Source organism: Pan troglodytes, chromosome 17 (assembly GCF_028858775.2).
Source record: "Pan troglodytes isolate AG18354 chromosome 17, NHGRI_mPanTro3-v2.0_pri, whole genome shotgun sequence".
In the NCBI taxonomy this organism is placed as follows: Eukaryota; Metazoa; Chordata; class Mammalia; order Primates; family Hominidae; genus Pan; species Pan troglodytes.
In genome coordinates this window covers 68,203,673-68,221,486 of record NC_072415.2, presented here as the reverse complement: position 1 = coordinate 68,221,486, position 17,814 = coordinate 68,203,673, and the positions used below count along the sequence as shown (strand labels likewise).

General features: G+C 45.1%; 1 protein-coding gene across 11 annotated transcripts in view; it reads right to left on the bottom strand.

Annotated features, from left to right (window-relative positions):
- NEDD4L (NEDD4 like E3 ubiquitin protein ligase) overlaps window positions 1-17,814 on the bottom strand; it is a 363,613-nt gene that overhangs the window by 245,909 nt on the left and 99,890 nt on the right. The window contains exon 1 of one of the 11 annotated variants that reach the window (XM_009434072.5): window positions 12,705-13,823. The exons of the other annotated variants lie outside the window; for them this stretch is intronic. The gene's annotated coding sequence lies outside the window, so the exon portion shown is untranslated. Of the gene's footprint in view, window positions 1-12,704; window positions 13,824-17,814 lie in introns of those variants that run through there. 11 annotated transcript variants of the gene reach the window in all.

Below are 17,814 nucleotides of genomic sequence, written 5' to 3'. Positions count from 1 at the left end.
TAGTTACAGTGACACAGGAAATGACTGTCTGGAAATGATACAGGCTTCATTATAACCACATGCTCTAGCATCAATATTTCACCTGCAATATTAAAGACTGGCATGCAAATTAAGTGCCTATCAATTAATAGATAATATGAAGCCTAATAAAGCAAATACTGAATAGTGCAGAAATATATTCTTGCAAAGACATTTTAAAAATCATTGTGCAAATAAACAGTAGGGAAGGTGGCTTGATAGAGTGTGACAAAGATCTGGGAGTCTCTGATGAGTCCAGCACAGGCCAGCATCCTAACGAGGTTGCAAAGCTGGCACAGCATTACCAGGTAGAGTACTCAGGAAGCAAGGCGACAGAAAATCCCAACAAGGGCTCCGAGTCCCTGTAAGAGAACTGGAAGATATTCGGAGAGGAAGAGCTGGTAGGAAAAAGAAACTAAAATTCAATGAAAGGAGAACAGCTGAAGGAATGGTAGTGGCCGACCACCTGGAAAACTCCCTCTGGGGGCCTTGTGGAGATCCATCAGGCCCCAAGGATGCCCTGTGGGAGAAGCCAACTGCGATTCATAGGGAAGAAGGAGGCCTTCTAACAAGGACATCTGTCGAGTGAGGGACTGGCAGACAGCCTTGACCACACCCTCCTGCTGCAGGAGACCAATGCCAAAGGCACTGCGTTCAGGCCCCAAATGGTTTCTGTCCATTCCAGTGCTGATTCCACATGGCCTGCACTGAACCACACGCGTGTGAAGGGGTGTTTTGATCCACGCCTTAAAAGTGCTGGCATGACATTTCTTTCTTTCAATGACATCGGATGCCTCTGTCTCTGACTTGTGAATAGAGCAGGGCCACGGCACTTGAGGTGTTTTTCCCAAGTACTTGGCAGATATCACTATTCCGCCACCATTTCGCCCATAAAAGCCATCACTGAAGAAGAGGCGGGTAAGCAGGTGGGTTTATGGGGTGTGGCAGGTTCAGAGTTACTCGCAGGTGGAGGCTGGGATCAGTTTCATAGTCACGGACATGCTCACCCCCAGGAGACTCACATCTACCATGACTCAAGTGTGCATCTCAGCCAAAATGCAAATTCTTCCACGTGTGGACAGATTTTTAGAATGACTCTCAATCAAAAATGTTTGATCTTCACATGCCAAGAATCCGCAGTAATTCAATGATTATGGGGAGGGGAGGAGGCTGTCATTGAGCAGGGCCCATGAAATAAATAAGCTGGGAAGAGTTTGAGCTTAAAGGACACAGTCACTCTCTTCCACTAATTAAAAACTCTCCTTTTACCAGAATAGCTGGTAAAACTCCCTTAAAAAGGTCTTCAAAGAATCCACTTATCAATGGTTCTTTTGTTCTGAATCTCTAAATCATAAGACAGGAAACATTTTTAAATTCCATCAAGATCACAAAGACAAGCATTATCGGGTGTGTATAGTTCTAAAAATGATCATATAAACAATGGCACTCGGTTGAAAGCCAAGAATTATAGCTCAGGATCTAAAATTCTAGATTTTTTCATGGCAGTCATAACCCTGACCTCTCTCAATAAAGTCAAGTCTGGGTTTCTGGATGGGAAGTGTAGTTTGGACTAGAAGAGGTCTAGATTTCACAAGGTAGGAGCTGCCAAGGGCCCCCAAGAAGGCATTCTCTGGGGTGAGTTCTGTTGCTTCATATCTGGATCTCACTAGGTAGGCTCAGAATAGCTTCTAGCATCTTAAAGACACACAAGAACAAAGTTCTCCCCCCCTCCTACTTTTTTTGTTTGAGACAGTCTCACTCTGTTGCCCAGGCTGGAGTGCAGTGGCATGATCTCAAGTCACTGCAACCTCCACCTCCCAGGTTCATGCAATTCTCCTGCCTCAGCCTCCCAAGTAGCTGAGATTACAGGCCTGTGCCACCACACCCAGGTAATTTTTGTATTTTTAGTAGAGATGGGGTTTCACCATGTTGGCCAGGCTGGCCTCAACTCCTGGCCTCAAATGATCTGCCCACCTCAGCCTCCTAAAGTGCTGGGATTATAGGTGTGAGCCACCACACCTGGCCTGAACAAAACTCTTAAGAAACCCAAGACAAGCGACGAGCTGTAAATTTTAAAATGAGAAAATGGCCTGTTTTATGGATCTGGGGGCTCAGGACCAATGACTAGCATTTTCACTCTGTAAGCAAATTATAACCAATCAGCAGGCTGCATGAGGAGCATGCACTCAGAACCAGGGCTGAGCTTGATTATTCAAACACATGCTGTGCCCATCTCCGCAAACAGGGAGACTTCCTGCTGCTGGCTCCCAGGTGCTGGAGTTCCTGGACCTTGGACAGGCCTTCGAAGGGCACTGCCAAACAGAATCCTTTCTGGGCTTCTATTTCCCATGCTCTAGGCTGCCATTCCCCTTCCATTCCCAGGTTCTGTCCTGACAGTGCCACAGAACTGACAAAGTTTCCCCTCTGCAGATGGCAATCAAATCCCAACCCTGCCTCCTCTGGATCACCTCCACTGGAACTCTGGATGTTCCCAAATGCTTCAGCCATGCATTTACAGATAAGTTCTTGCTTCATTGCTACCAATACCTTATTTGCTACTAGCCCAATCCTCATAAGATAACTATTTCTTATTCCTGAGTAGATAGGATGTTCTTGCTAAATAAGTATCCACTCTTGAGCTACAGTGTGACGCCCCCTGCACTAACACTTACTGGCCACTGGAAGAAAGTGACTAGGAGAACCAAGACCCTGAAATATCGAGGAACCAGGATGGCCTGATATCCAGGCTCTACAACTGATTCTGCCATCTGTCACATTCTGCAATGGCTGAGAGAAACTGCTGGTCATCTCAGAGGAATTACAAAGATCAGAGATGGGAAAAAGTCCCAACTCTGAAAGAAAGGATTCTGTAAATTATACAGACGGAGCGTATGATAGTTCTTTCCTCTACCAGAACCACCAATTTGCTAATTTTGCTCAGATCTCCTACTTGTCCTTTAGGGATCAGCCTAAGTATCACATTACCTGAAGTCTTTCCAGGGCTCCTGGGCTAGTTAAGTCTTCCTCCAACAAGCTCCACAGTACCCTATAGCTCTCTTCTTGCCCTTTACTGTCATTGCTTTTAAAATTAGCTGTCATACCCAGAGATGGAGCTCTCAGAGGGCAGAGGCAGGGCAGATCACAGGGAATGACAAGGATAAAGGGGTATGTGCAACCGTTCCTGGCCAGAGAGCCACAGAGCAATCCCTCATCCTGCTCAACACAGACTTCCTAGACTCCAGCAATGAGCTGGGCACCCAAATAATTTTAAGGGAAGTGAATACATGACGTCAATCCAAACCAAAGTTGTAGAGATAATTACTAAATAGTTTGTGAGCACTTAGAAAAGGAGAATAATCTACAGCTAAGTTTCACCAAGAGTAAGACATGCAGACAAACTTATTTCCTGTTTTGATAAGGTTAGTAGCTTCAGATATGCTGCCTGCACAGGGTACGTAGACTTCAGCCAACCAGCCAGCAACACCAATAGTACGCTCCTATCTATTCTAGACAAGATGATCATGTGAAGATGAACTAATGGTAAGGCTGGGTGGGATATTGTGCCCAGCTGCTAACTCTTATCCAAAGTGTAATCATCCGGCCAGACACAGTGGTTCACGCCAGTAATCCCAGCACTTTGGGAGGCTGAGCTGGGCGGATCACCTAAAGTCAGGAGTTAAGAGACCAGCCTGGCCAAAATGGTGAAACCCCATCTCTACTAAAAATACAAAACAAATGAGTCGGGGGTCGAGGCATGTGCCTGTAAACCCAGCTACCTGGGAGGCTGAGGCAGCAGAATCGCATGAACCCAGGAGGCGGCTGTGTCAGTGAGCTGAGATCATGCCACACTGCACTCCAGCTTGGGTGACAGAGCGAGACTCCTTCTCAAAATAATAATAAAAATACAAAAAAATTAGCCGGGGGCAGTGGCATGTGCCTATAGTCCCAGCTACCTGGGAGGCTGAGGCAGGAGAATCGCTTGAACCCAGGAGGTGGAGGTTACAGTGAGCTGAGATCACACCACTGCACTCCAGCCTGGGCAACAGAGTGAGGAGATATACATATGTATGTATATAAAAGCAAAACGAAAAACACAAAGTGTAATCATCAGAAAACTCCAGGAAAGTGTCAGAGGGTTGTCATGGGGCTCTATTATTAGCTGCATTCTGTGCAACGTTCTGAGCCAGGAAAATCTGGATGAGGATATTGATGGCAGGCTAATCCAATCTGTAGCTGATCTACACAACTGGATAAAATGTCAGATGACTAAATTAGAATCCTGAAAGATCTCATCAGACTGGGTGGCGGGCCAAGTCCCACAGGATGGGGTTTTACAGTGGTATGTACACTCGGATGCCCGAAACAACACAGGAAGCAAGAAACATGACAATGAGAACGTCAAGAGCAGGGGAAGAAATCTTTGGGGTTTTATTTTACCTCTAATTCATTGTGACTCAACATTATGACAGTATAAACCACCTGTGTTACCAAAAGTCCAGAGCAAGTAATGTCATCATACTCCGCCCTGGGACAGCATTATGTACAAACCCAAGGGGCAGGATTAAAGAGGGAGGTTGTGGTTTTGCTTTAAGTAAATAAGATAAATTCCATACTGTAGAATACTATGTAACCTTAAGAAAGAATGATGGTGTTCTGTAGGTACAGGTTTGAAAATTAAAGACAGACTCATAGACTAGAGAGAACATTCTGGAGGATATGCCAGCCTTTCCATAAGATAGAAAGGGTGTGTGTGTGTACGAATATTTGCTTACGTAAATGCATAAAGCAAACTGCATGGACACAAGAAACTGGTAACACTGGCTGACTCTGGGGATAAGAACTGTTTGGCTGGGGATGGAAGTGACTGAGAAAAAAGAGACTTCTTTGAATTTAAAACCATCTAAATGTATTCATAACTCAAAAATTCATTTTAAGTAGCCAGGATAGTTAATAAACAGGCAAAAGTCACAAAAAGAATTACTTAGGAATGTTTAATCTGGTTTCTTTTTCTTATTTTTCTTTTTTTTTTTTTTTTTTTTTTGAGACAAGGTCTAGCTGTTGCCCAGGCTGGAGTGCACTGGAGTGATTAAGGCTCACTGCAGCTTTGACCTCCCAGGCTCAAGCAATCCTCCCACCTTAGCCTCCCAAGTAGCTGGGACTACAGGTGTGTGCTACCATACCCAGCTATTTTTTTTTCCTGTATTTTTTTGGTAGAGATTTCCCCATGTTGCCCAAGTTGGTCTCAAACTCCTGGGGCTCAAGAGATCTGCCCACCTCTGCCTCCCAAGGTGCTGGGATTTTTACAGGTGTGAGCCACCACAACCAACCTAATCTGGTTTTAAAAATAATAGAGAGATAGAAAAGACCAGATTCTTTCATGGGAAGGAGGAGGAGGTGGCAGAAGTCAAGCCATTTTCCGTTATGAGGTTGCAGAGGGCAGCTCTCACCCAAGGAGCGAGCATGCAGGAGACCAGATGAGTCGTATTAAGGGAAAGGAACTGGCGGTCATTAACCTAGGTCTAACACGGGCAGGTGGCCTTCCGAGGCTGAGAGCTGGCCAGGTAGCACTGGGGAGGGACCAAAGACTTGTAGGCTGCCAGAAATGTGGGGCGTGGGAGGCGGTGGGGGGTAGGATAATGAACCAGATGGCCCCTGATGTTCCTTCCCAACTCAGGGACATTGTGATTTTAGAAGGCCTGCACACGAGGAGCCAAAAACTCAATCTAAGAAGAACTGCACAAGATCACACAACACTTGATGCATGTACGTAACTTCTCTGAGACAAAGCGCAGGAATAATTACAATTCCCACCTATTTCATAGTGAAAAGCAGACTGTTCATAAACCAGAATGTTTTCTACTCACAACAGTTTCAAAATATCAGGGAGGCAATAACCAATTGAAATGAAATTAAAGCATCTCTAGATAGCATTTGCGGAAGGGGGTATCCGAAGTCCCAAAACAATTTATGGTGGCTAACCCACTCTCCAAGAGATGTTTACAATTCCTTTTAGGAAGAACACCAACACTTCTACTACGAAGGGCTGGTCGCTGGACTAGTTTTAGGATATAAAAACAGGAAGAGAAGAACTACATAAGAAAGTAAAAGAGGTTCTGGTTCAAGGAGTGGCTAAGGACCAGCTTGAATCCTCCACAAAAGTGCAACCAAAACAGCACTGAGAAACCAAATCACCAGCTGGGAAGACAGAGGAGAAATAAACCTGGCCTGCAGTGGGGCTGCAAGTAGAATTCCACTGTCTCATTAGACTTCGAGAAGTCAGGAAGCCCAGTGCCACCAACTTGGGAGAGCTGCAGGCTTCAACCACAGGACAGTAGATCCTGAGGGTGACAAGGAGAACAGTACATGTGCAACTGATCATGTCTAGAGACTCCCAAAGCAACGCCGCAGTTCAAACCCATTCCTGATTCCTCACTTCCCTTCTGTCATCCCTGTGGCTGAAGGCCTGCAACTGATCACACACCGTGAACGATGCTCACCCTAATTCATCTACCAGTCACCTGCATACCTCAGACAAACCGTCGAGATTCCTAGCTGCACATTTAGGAGACAAACATGCCACCGGCCTCATCTTGGCCATAATCATGCTTCGAGAGCTTTACTTCCTTAAAGGGTGCAAATGTCCATTATGAGATTTAACTTTTCAGCTTAGCCTCATCACCCATCCATGCCACCTTACTGCAAAGAAATAACTCACATCAAAAACTCATTTGCAAGATAAACAACTAAAAAACGCCTTAGCTTACTGGATTTTCCTTGTGTTATGAATCATAAAATTTTTATAAAGCAAAATAGAAATTTGTGAAATTATTTTTTCCAGTTTCCTCATAAAATACCTAAGATCAAAGGATTTCATCTGAGTCTAACTTGGAGCGTTTTTTTTTTTTTTAACTTAAAACTATCAAAGTCAAATTGTCTCGCTTTTTTTTTCAAAACACAAGATAGTCGCAATTATTATGTGGGTGGGTACTGCTTCAAAAGGGATGTATAACTAAGTAATATCAAAACTAAAATGACAAATGTTGGGTTATTTTCAACAGAACACTTTGAGAGGAAAAAGAAAACAAACAAGAACATTAGGATATTCTTTTTGAAGGCAATTGCATGATGCTAGATTGTGTCCATGGACTAGATTTCTAAAAGGCCATCTAAAATACATTTTTAAATACTTATTCCTTTCACAGGTAATATCGTATGAAGTTTGATTATTTTTGAATTGTCATAATATGGACTTAATATAGGAGGAAGGTAGTTCCAAAATGACAGAAGTAATCGCTTCCACATTACTTTTGTTTTTCTATTTACATATACAAACACATTTTTCTCATGTCACAATAGTATCTGAAACATTAAGACGTGCTCATAAATATTTGAGGAATAACTGGATTGTTTTCCTATTTATTTATTTATTTAGAGACGAAGTCTCACTCTTGTCACTCAGGCTGGAGTGCAATGGCATGATCTTGGATCACTACAACCTCCGCCTCCCTGGGTTCAAGCGATTCTCGTGCCTCAGCCTCCCAAGTAGCTGGGATTACAGGCGCCTGCCATCACGTCTGGCTAATTTTTTGTATTTTTAGTAGAGACGGGGTTTTGCCATGTTGCCCAGGCTGGTCTCGAACCCCTGAGCTCAGGCAATCCGTCCACCTTGGCCTCCCAAAGTGCTAGGAGTGTGGGTGTGAGCCATCACACCCAGCCAAATAAATGGATATTGTAAAACAGTTGAGCTTAACTACTCCTGCACTGGAAGCAACTTCTGAGCTTCACTGGGTCCAAAGGGTGGTTTGAGCTCAGCAGGTATTGTCCTTGTCACCCTTCATGACAGCAGTCATTGTCACTAGTTTGGCCCCTTGGGTCCCAGTCTTCCTTTCTCACCCCACAGTTCTCTCTTTTTGAAATCGAATTCTACCCCAAAGAGGCAGAAGGTTCTATCTGGGCAGTACTCACTCTGCAGGATGCCTGAGCTCAGTTACCAGGGAATCCTGCAAAGCCAGGACTGCCTGGGCACAGTGTTCCTTTCAGGAAACTTTTCTTGGCCTTACAGACTTCTTAAACGCCCATGTCACATGTCCATTTCTCACATTATTTTTAAGGAGTTTCTGTTGAATATTTTATTCATTTTTTATCGATCAACCTCTACTCAGTGCTATTTCTTTCTGTAACTTGAAATTAATGTTTGACTTTAATGCCACACACTTGGTACTTGGTTTTTTTAACAATGTTTCACAAAGGTACTTGGTTTTAACAATATTTCGGGCCGGGTGCGGTGGCTCACGCCTGTAATCCCAGCATTTTGGAGGCCAAGTCGGGCAGATCACAAGGTCAGGAGGTCGAGACCATCCTGGCTAACATGGTGAAACCCCGTCTCTACTAAAAATTCCAAAAAAACTTGCCGGGCGTGGTGGCGGGCGCCTGTACTCCCAGCTACTCAGGAGGCTGAGGCAGGAGAACAGCGTGAACCCAGGAGGCAGAGGTTGCAGTGAGCCGAGATTGCGCCACTGCACTCCAGCCTGGGGGACAGAGCGAGACTCCATCTCAATAAAAAAACGTTTCACAAAGCTAACAGACTTGGTTTTCCTTTGACTCTTCAAACATGCTCCCTAAGAGACACAAAGCAGATCACCTGAAGTCAGGAGTTTGCGAGACCAGCCTGGCCAACATGGTGAAACCCCATATCTACTAAAAATAGAAAAATTAGCTGGGCCTGGTGGCTCATGCATGTAATCCCAGCTACTCGGGAGGCTGAGGCAGGAGAATCGCTGGAACCTGGGAGGCGGAGGTTGCAGTGAGCCAAGATTGTGCCACTGCACTCTAGCCTGGGCCACAGGGCAAGACTCTGTCTTTAAAAAAAAAAAAAAGTCAATCTCTTCCCACTTCCAATTTAAATCTCTTCGACTACAGTCCCTCACATTTTGTATCCTTCCACAAAGCTTCTGCTGTACTGTAGGTCCCTCTACAAAGTGCGTGTTCTGTTTCCAAGAGTCATTTTTTAAAAAAAAAATTATCATCGAGTGAGAGGTTATGCAAAGATAGGAATCAATGATTCACCTACAGGACAACAGGACTCATAACCATTCCACAGGAAGTATGGGTGATGCAGCCTGAGGCCAGGTGTCTGAACATCAAAGCCAGGCTCTTCCCACAACCTGGAACCACTCATTTAGACTCTCCTTCCCCTAAAACCCTGAAGACACAGAAAAGGCATCAGCCACCCCATAGGTGGCTGTCAACTGTCACGGAATGTTGATGCCTGTCATGAGATTTCCCACATTGGACTTGCAGGTACTAGGTACTTGCAGGAACCAGGTTCTCTGCAAGAGTCTATGCTGGAAGAGGTGCCCAAGAAGCCACAGGACTGGCACAGGGCATCTTCCCAGAGTACCAATTTTTCGGAAGTCTTGGTAGGTAGAAGAGTGGTTCTCAAAGTACGGACTCCCAACTACCAGCATCAGCATCACCTGGCAACTTGGAAGAAATGGAGATTCCCAAGCCCCACTTCAGACTTCCAGAATCCGAATCTCCAGAACCAGAGTCCAGCAATCTATGTTTGTAAGCACCCAGATGATTCTGAAGCACAATAAAATTTAACAATGTTCTATTCAAACAAACAAGTATCATGGAATGAAAGATGCTATTTACATACATTTTTAAGATTTCACATTTGCAACTGGACTCCTCTGCAGGGATCCCCTCTTCCCCAAAGAAAACTTGGATGGAAATGTGTGAGAAGGGCAAACAAAATTTCCAAATGCAGATGATCCGTATCTGTAGATCTCCCAGATCTGTATCTCCACCCTAACCCCTTTCCTCCCCAGCATGCAAGCTCTGAATATTTGACTCTCTCGGAGCCAGCAATGCTGGAAGAGCACCTGGAACTGTGCAGAAAACTGAAAAGGTCCTGAGTGTTGCTCTCATGCCTCTTGTTCCCAAGCCTTGCTGTTTCAGTAACTCTGATCAAGAATCACCCTGTGAGAAGACACACACATATTAACAGAGGTGCTTCAGGGTTGCGACAGTACAGGGTGTTTTCATCTTGAGTACAATTGTCTATAATGACTGAGTTTTTTTTTTTTTAATTTTTCTGAAGAACATGAGTAATGCCTTCATAATAAGAAATTAAATTGTTTTCATAGGAGGTACAACCACTTTATCTCATCGAATTTTTAACCCAAACTCACTCACTGTGCCTTTCTATCCTATGGGATATATTATTTGATGTTCCATTTCATCACACATATATGAATAATACACTCATACTGCCCTACTACCTGCTGCAATAATCACATTCCCTTCCTGTCCTGACCCTGAGGCCACTGGGGTGGTCCTGGTGGCCATCAGTCCAGGCCTGCACCTTGAGCCCTTGAGCTCCATTGCCCACACCACCCCACCCCTGCGACCCCATCCTCTTACAAAGCTACCTCCTTGCTCTCTAACCCCATAGATTATTTCCAAATTCAGTCAATTAAGTTTCTATTAACACTCTACCCGACATGTCCAGCACCACTGGTAAGCCTTCTCCAGCCAACACACACACACACACACACACACACACACACACACACACACACACACACAAACACACATATCCAGGCACAGCTACCTCATCTTCACAATCACCCCTTTAATTACCATGCTATGGTGGTATCCGTATTTTTATACTAGTTCTGGGCTCTCACTTTCATCTTTCTCAAGCTTTATTGAGCACCTACTAAACACCAGAAATTTACATTTTGGAATGAGAACAACTAACTCATCCAAGACCTACTGTGAAGCTCACCATAATGCAGGAAACATCCAAATATATGGAGATAAGAGTAATGATGTGCTAACACGCAACAGTGAAAAAAGGAAAATGGACAAACAGTGAAAAAAGGAAAATGGACCAACACTGAAGAGAAAGAAACAGAACAAAGAAAGGTAGAGGGAGTGGGCAGACAAGGCCGACTAGCCCCTTGGAGAGCCATTCTCAAATAGTTTCTTCCCATGCATGGTCCGTCTGCGGCAGAAGCAGCACGTTTCTTTCCCTTGATACCACTCCAGGATGCTGTACCAGGCAGACCCGTCTATAGGCATATTGTGAAGAATCATTTTAAGTGAGCACCTGAGGAATGCATGTTTGGCAAAGGAAAGGCTCCAAAAAGTCAAGGTTGTTAATCACCAGAACCTAACACTCAGGAAAGTTATGAAATCCCCTGTAGAGGGCTTTTAAAAGTAGGTTAGATCCCAATCTCTGCCTGGTTGAGGTGTAGCCTAAACTCCCAACAATGCCAAAGTTCAAAGTCCTTTTGGAGGTGGAGTCAAGGACATCCACCAATTTACCTGGGCCAGTGAGGCAAGATCGCAGGAGAAGGGGGTCATGGTACGACCCGCCCCCACTGGACCAAGGCCCCCAGTATGGAAAACCCTTGGCTGGGTACCTGCCAACCACAGCCACCACGGCTAAGACAGCCAACAAGTGTGGGCCATCCTGGGACTGACCACTACAGCTCACAAAGGGGTCAGTCACCTGAAGGAATGCGTGGCACCTCCTAAGAAAAAGTCATTCCTAGTCCTCCCTGCTACTTCTCTGCAAATAAATATTCAAAGTTAGATCTATCTAACATCTAAAACACATTCTGTCAGTCCAAATCACAGTGCTTTTAACTGTCTCCTTTTAAGCACAGGAAACAAAAGTTTCAAACCAGAAGTTTAAAATTTATCAAAAACAGGCCGGGTGCAGTGGCTCATGCCTGTAATCCCAGCACTTTGGGAGGCCAAGGCGGGCGGATCACCTGAGGTCGGGAGCTCGAGACCAGCCTGACCAACATGGAGAAACTCTGTAACTACTAAAATTAGCCAGGTGTGGTGGCGCATGCCTGTAGTCCCAGCTACTCAGGAGGCTGAGGCAGAAGAATTGCTTGAACCCAGGAGGCGGAGGTTGCAGTGGGCCGAGATTATGCCATTGCACTCTGGCCTAGGCAACAAGAGTGAAACTCCATCTCAAAACAATAACAACAACATTTATTAAAAACAGAAGGATTGATGGCTTGGCCAGCAAGAGAGATAGGAGGTAAATGATGCATTGACTTTAGAACTGAAAGACATCGCCCCTTCCCAGGATACAGAATGCCATTTTATTTGGTTAATTACATTGAAATCTTCATCAAATTCTCTTAACAGGCAAACAAAAAATATTCTAAAACCTAAGAGAAAATCCATAATTCTTCCAAAAATAACCTAAGAGTTCTACTCAGTATTCAATATCAGAGAAAGCCTTACTCAGGCAATTACACAGAAATAAATTACCATCCACAGTAGAGTGTCATTTCTCACTATATAGTGTAAGAGAAATATTCACAGATACCCATTTTTTTCCCTCAATAAGAAAAATTCACAACTGTCACGGTGTTCCTACATTTTCAATCCATTCATTTTCTTAATTTGTTTCCCAAAGCTGTATCTCCACTTAGGAAAACCAATCAGGCCTGGTTAGACTTGTTCCTAAATAAACCCTGAGGTTTGAACAAAATCCTTCAAGAAAGAAGTAATCAGGTCAATTATGTTAAAGATGAATTAACAGCTCCAGCATCTTGAGGTCATATAACACAATCATGGCTATGGGTGGATGTGCAGAGCTTCAGAATGCCACAGGAAGGTAAAACCTCCTCCCCCACCAAGCAAAGTCTTACCGAGTGTTACTTGCTCAAATGCGAGACGTCTCATTTAGGAGAATACAATATTAAAGGTTTAGTGCATTAAAGGAAAGCTGGAAAACTCAAGGGCAGAGCAAGTTCTGAAGAGTATGCGGAAGTCGTGGCTGCAGCCAAGGGTAACTTTCCACTGCCGGGTGACAAGGTCACAGGAGAGAAGTTTTAACTTGACTCCCAGGAAAGCAGTCTACACAGTTGTTCCTCTCTGGAAATGGCTTTCTCTGTGACTGGCTCACATCAAATCACAGGTGTCTTATGAACCTGCCACCTGGACACGAAGGTCCAGCCTCTCCCAGGACTGCCGAGTTACCTCTTCAGGAAATGCAATGAATCTGACCCAGACAACGCCACATAAGATAACATCAGGTGTCCAGGGCCCTCCACCTTCAGTAAATGTTCAGAAGTACACTCTGTTTTAAAGGAACCCTTGTATATTTCATGTTTTCCCCATGCAAAAGCTTCCTCTCTGCCACTTTCAGTTTACGTAATCAGACAGCTGGCTGTGAGCATCTCCAAAACCCAGGATTTGCATTGTTTCAACCAAGACAAAAATATTAGGCTCCTCATAGGTCTGGAGGCACCAGTAGTGTATCATTCAGCCAAGTGACACTGAAATTCTTACCAACTGATTAGAGCAAATAAGGAAATCATAAAGTATCAAATATACAGATTCACTTTTCTTCTAAGAAAAGATTCTTGAACCCACCACATATTGGTCTATTCTCCCATAAAGCTTAATATGACATTGGTGTTATGGGTAGAAGTGTGTCTCCCTCCAAAACTTCCATGTTGAGGCTCTAGCCCCTGGAATGTGACTGTATTTGGAGACAGAAACTTGAAAGAGGTTATTAAGGTAAAATGAGGTCACACGGGTGGGCCCTAATCCAATATGACCGGCATCCTTCTAAGAAGAGGAAATTTGGACACACAGAGAGACACTGGGGCTTTGGATGTACGCAGGGCAAAGGCCATGTGAGGGCACAGCAAGGGGCCACCTGCACGCCAAGAACAGAGGCCTCGGGAGAAACAATCCACTGGTCTCCTGATCTTGGCTTCTGGCCTTCAGAACTGTGCGGGATCATGGCCAGGCGAAGTGGCTCACGTCTGTAATCCCAGCACTTTGGGAGGCTGAGGCAGGCAGATAACTTGAGGTCAGGAGTTCGAGACCAGCCTGACCAACATGGTGAAACCCCATCTCTACTAAAAAATATAAAAAGTAGCCAGACACAGTGGCATGTGCCTGTAGTCCCAGCTACTCGGGAGGCTGAGGCAGGAGAACTGCTCAAACCTGGGAGGCAGAGGTTGCAGTGAGCCAAGATCACACCACTGCATTCCTGCCTGGGAGACAGAGCAAGACTCCATCTCAAAAAGAAAAAAAAAAAAAGAACAGTGTGGAATCAATTTCTGTTGTTGAAGTCACCAATTGGGTATTTTGTTATGGCAGCTCTAGCAGGACTAGTAGAATTGGAAAGAAAATATTTCAGTGACCAAAAAAAAAAGGGGGGAGAGAGGGGTGGACTCCTTGGGTCCTGTGTCCTTCCCCTGGGCACATGGCCTGACCAGCAACCCCATTCCAAGCCCAGCCCCTTCTGCAGTGCATTGCAGAGCCAGAGCACAGAAACCAAGCCCTGTGGACAGAGCAGTCACTGGGGCTTTGGGGGACAGTAAGGTGCCCTGGAAGAATGGATGAGATTTGCTGGCAGAGAAGAAAAGGCATAGTAAAGAGAGGTCACAGGCATGAAAAGGGCATTCAAAGCCCCAAAAGTAAACAGAATGAGACAACTGAACAAAAGACAAGAGGAATCAACCTCAAAATATAGAATCGGCAAATACACACATACAATATGAGGCCGTCTCCCTCCTCACCATATGCAAACTGAACTCGCGTGTACTTCGATGCCTCTTATATTAGCAGAGATTAAAATTTTAACATTAGCTGATGTTTATGCAAAACTGAGCACATTTAGAGCAGTGGTATTAACAGCCGTCCTGACAATGTACAGAAAGGGACAGTGAAGCTTAGGAGAGAGAACAAGTATCTTCTCCAAGCTCAGGCAGCTCTAAGCAGCAGAGGCTAAACAAAATACAGGACACTGTGTTCCAATAACATAGCTTCTCAATTCGGGGAGGGGATGATTATGCCCCCCAAATGTGGCAACGTGGAGAGTTTTTTTAATATTACACCAGGGAAAGTGCCCCCCAGCATCTAGTAGGCAGAGGCCAGGGGTGCAGGGAACATCCCATGGGGCACAGGACAGCCCCCACAACAAGGAATGATCCAAGGCACATAGTTACCAGTGCCGCCTGCATTGGGAAACCCTGTTCCAGAGCCGACACCAGCTCAACCGCACTCTCACAGCCTTTCTCTAATTTTGAAATAATTTTAGTTTCAAAATAAAAATTTACCAATGCACACACAGACACACAAAGCTATGAACCACCCTGCTACATATTCTATTTGTAATCCAGAGAAATCTGCCATCATCAGGCCTCCCACCCCAGCCTGAGAACGCATCCTGGGCCCGACACCTTTACATGAGCTCTGCTCGGAGTCCTGAGGCCAGCTCATCCCACCCTTACCCACGTGTCCTTCTCGTCAGTTCTCTGCCCACCTCTGCTCTGCACATCCCCTCAGCACCAGCGACGTAATTTCCAGGCCCAGCGCAAAATGAAAACATGGATCCCTTGTTCAAAAATTATCAAGAATTTCAAGATGGCAAGAAAAGAGCATTAAATCAAACACAGGGCCCTTCTGAGTGTGGAGCAAGGGACCACACCGCAGGCTCAGGAAGCTGACCTTGAGCAGCTCTGCACCCTTCCACATCCTCACCCTGCCTGCCTCCCTAGCCACGGCACCAAGTCTTCATTCTTCTCCAAATTGCTCCCACCATTCCTTGTCACACTGAAGCTTGGCTCTGCACACAGCACAGCTTCCAGGAGGCTACAGGTTCTCCGGCACTTTTTAGGGCCAGGGCTGAACCCTACTCTGGGACTTTCCACCTCAGACTCCATGTCATGAAGAGTCCTCCTTATTATCTATAGGCCACTTGGCTGGTCACTGGACACCCTAGTAACCATACCCTCTTTAAAGATGGCATGGAACCTGGGTTGCCATCTTCCTCCCCGGCCCAAATCCTGCAACATCCTGGATCACCGTGGTCCACACCCACATAGCACCCTCAATCCACAAATGACTCCCTGAGCCCCAGACACATCTGCCTATGTTGTGCTCACACCCAGAGCCATGCTGGACTGGGCCACCACGCACCACCTCATCTCTAGAAACCTCAACTCCAGAGCTCCTTTTCTGCGTCTAGGTCTCTCCCGCCCACCTTCCTGAGGATCAGCACATCAAATGGCTAATAATCTCTAGGGCTAGCTGAACATCGACCAGAACCCAGCACTGATTCAATACGTCTATGCATCCTCTCTTCAATCCTCGCAATGACTCTGTGAGATGGGCACTACTATTAATACTTTTAATCCCATTTTTCAGGGAGAAAAATGATTCTGAGGGAGATTGAGAAAATGCATCCAGGTGAACAAGCCAGTATGTGGCCCCAAGGTCTTGTTCATGAAGCAGAACTGTTTCCATATGACTGTGAAAAACATCCTCAAGCTCACTAATAAATGCCAATTTTTAAAAAATGTATATTTTTCAATCACCTGATTGACAAAGAGTAAAAAGAATAACAAGACCCAGAACTGGTGAAAATGTGAGGGACAGGTGGTCTGAGAGAAGGAGGACTGGAAATTGATGTATTTCTAGAGCACAATTTGGCAAAATATACAAAGAGCCTTAAGTAGTGGAGACTTTGCTGCAAGTAATCCACTTCTAAAAACCCACAGAAAGACTCAGACAGGCAGGCAAAGATGTATTTACAGGAGTATTCATCAAAGGAGAAAAAAAAAAAAACCCAATTCCTTAAACATCCATAGGTTTGATAAAATTGGCTAGAGTAGTAATTACCCTTATTATCACTATCACTGGATACTGTCAATCAGCTAGGGTAAAGTACTAATACTTTGACATTATCTCATTCAATCCTCACAATTTGGTGTATTTTACAAAAGAGGAAAACGTTGCCTACTCCAGAATCTGTTTCATTGAGAAAAATTATGTGGAGCTGTATCTATCAAGCAAGGAAGATACCCATGGTATATTATTCACAGTAAAATACAGGGTTACATTAGAGCAGAGTAGAATTTGATTCCAGATTTGATTCTTCAGACTGTCACGTAGTCTGGTTATTTACTATCTTCTTAGCTGCAAATCCACCCTTCCCTTGTCTGTCCCTTGGCACTTGGACCCCCACAAATGAAACTTCCCCGACTCCCTTTCCAGTTGGCTTCCAGCTGGGGCCTGATGAGAGGGGGCCCTGGTAGGAGAGCCTCAGGGGGAGGGGAAGCACCATCTCAGCATCGGCAGTGGGGTCCGATGTCGTCCCACTGCAGAGGTAGTATCAGCAGCGGAGGGCATCCTCTGGGCTCCTGGGCTCAGGTCACCTGGCCCAGTGGTGGTGCCTGCTTCCTGCAGAGCTTGTCTCTGGGCTCTCTCAGGGTCACCCCAACTTGTTCTTTCATCCTCCACACCTGTGGAGCAACTCCTCGCATGAGGTCCCTCTGTTGGGCCCTGACTGGTACCACATACACATGTATTAATATTTACTCAGCACCCAACTGCTGAGCAGTTATGCTGTACCAGGGACTCTGCCAGGTGCTGTGGACATAGCAGTAGCAAGGCACACCTGCCCCTGAGTCTGTCCGCCTGCATTAAATGGTGTGTAGACACACTAAAACATGAACTGTGCGGTACACGCGAGGGAGACTGTGGGTAATTTTTATTTTGTTCCTTATCTTCTATGGTTTCAGGTTTATTTGTTTTTTTCCAGGACTGACTTTCATAATCAGAACATTTAGTATTTTAAAATACAGTAGACAAAATGTCCTACTCTCTGAACTCTACAATGCTTCAAAGAGGTAAGATCCCCTTAAGGCTACGACATAGTTTGGATGTTTGTCCCCGAAATCTCATGTTGACAATAATCCCCGGTGTTGGAGGTGGGGCTTGGTGGGAAGTGTTTGGGTC